The sequence below is a fragment of the Seriola lalandi genome, unplaced genomic scaffold (assembly GCF_002814215.2).
Source record: "Seriola lalandi dorsalis isolate HSWRI2012SDOR001 ecotype SW California unplaced genomic scaffold, Sedor1 jcf7180002001052, whole genome shotgun sequence".
In the NCBI taxonomy this organism is placed as follows: domain Eukaryota; kingdom Metazoa; phylum Chordata; class Actinopteri; order Carangiformes; family Carangidae; genus Seriola; species Seriola lalandi.
Window position 1 is genome coordinate 1 of NW_019471711.1, and position 1,839 is coordinate 1,839.

A 1,839-nucleotide genomic window follows, 5' to 3' on the forward strand; every position below is an offset into this window, starting at 1 on the left:
AGATGGAAATTTTGCACATGCACATTTCATGGCAAGTGGGCAAACCCCATCTGCCGCTGAAGATCATGTGATAGGAATGAAAGGTGAGGAACACCTACTAAATGAACTCGTGAGATTGTGATATTGTTGCTGTTTGTCGGCATCAATATTTTTGCTTTGTGAACAGTTCTTGAAAACAACTGAGAACACTGATTTTGCATTTCCTGACATTTGTCACAAAGTATACCATCACAGACTGACAGACCAGTATAAAGAATAAATTAAACACTGTGTGTGTTGTTTTCTTTATTTCTTACATGACTGTGGGTTTCCCTCAGTCCTAGAATATATTTCCATGTATGCACAGCTGCACTCTGTTGTCATTCTGTACAATGAGGCAAAATCTCACATCAGGTTGTTTTGTAGGAAATATAATTAACCACAATTCAAACATTTTTTTTACAGATTTACAACATAAACTGAAGTCAGTGTGACTTGATGACATTTTCATCCTCTCTCCTTTTTATTTTGAACTGCTGGGCTGAGAAGATGGTCAGACATGCAGGCACTCAGCAGGCGGATTGCTGGTACATAAGCACATCCAGAACAAAATAACTGAAAAAAGGCCCTTAAACCAAACAAAAACCTGATCCTGATCTGCTTTGGGCGACTGTCTGAAATGCTCTGTGAAAAAGTGGAGGAGCTTTTATGTGAGAAAACAGTGTGAATGGAGAACAGGAGAGGAAAAAGCAGACAGAGGTACAAGGAGAGTGGAATAAACAAACATTTATGGTCATTTCATTTCGTGTCAGAAATGTGATCACACTGTGCTCAATATATCAAAACATCTCTCAGGTAGAAAAACACACCAGAAGGAGCTAGATTTTAACAGCACAAAAAAATGTTTTGTGTGTGTGTTTTTTTATTTATTTATTTTTTTACTGCTGGCTCCTTCTGATGAAGATGTGACTGGCACAAAAGATGCACACAAGACTAGAGGTTAATGGATCAAAGGCACCACACCAACCACAGCCCAGGGGAAGAAGGTGTGAAAAATGTGTGCTCAGGGAAGATAATCCACCAGTCTTTCTGTCTCTGCCAGAGTGGCTCTTAGTTCCCTGCAGGTCCCTTCACATCCAGAGACTGGTGGGCGGCCCCTGGTTGGAGGTTGCAGGCTGATGGGTCACAGTAACCATTAGGACCAGCTGAACCAGGGGGCCCAGGTACACCGGGCTGTCCAGGTACGCCAGGAGGTCCCCGCTGCCCGTCCCGACCGTCCTGACCGTAGCCAGGTTTGCCTGGCTCACCTGTTATCACAAAATTCATTTTAGGATGCCAGTTGCTCGATATCGGATTGTTTCATATTTTTCCAAGTCTATCTTAACACAACAGCCACAAGCTCTTATATGCAATGAAAGAGGTTCTGGTTGCTGTGATCATTCTTCCTGTCCACACTCCTTCTTAACTAAATATCAGTATCAAACTCAAAGAGTTTGCCTCAAATCAGCTTCAGCTGAACATGGAACATGTTTTATATCAAACAAGGAGGGTGTGGATTTTGTCCCTTATCTCTTTCACTGAGGACACATTCAGACCAGAACTCATCACAGCAACAAAAAACAGTTTCAATGTAGCCCTGGGATCATCATTCTGTTTTTATGATAAGAAATTACTACCTACCCTTTAAGATAGAGGATCATATTTAAAATGCAAAATGTACTCACCGGGAAGTCCAGGAGGTCCTGGCTGACCTTTAGGTCCTCGTGCAGTGGGCCCTCTGGAGCCTCTGTCTCCCATTTCACCTGTAATACGTGTTATGTAATGCAGATTTTAGTGTACATCAAACACTAACAAACATGC

The 1,839-nt window shown here is 42.1% G+C and overlaps 1 long non-coding RNA gene across 1 annotated transcript; it reads right to left on the reverse strand.

Moving 5' to 3' along the window:
• Window positions 1-272: 272 nt before the first annotated feature.
• Window positions 273-1,780, reverse strand: LOC111663565 (uncharacterized). Its single transcript, XR_015437799.1, has 2 exons — window positions 1,704-1,780; window positions 273-1,286 (listed from the first exon to the last, which is right to left on the reverse strand). It is a non-coding gene; the product is annotated as an uncharacterized LOC111663565 (long non-coding RNA).
• Between the last annotated feature and the right edge of the window lie 59 nt (window positions 1,781-1,839).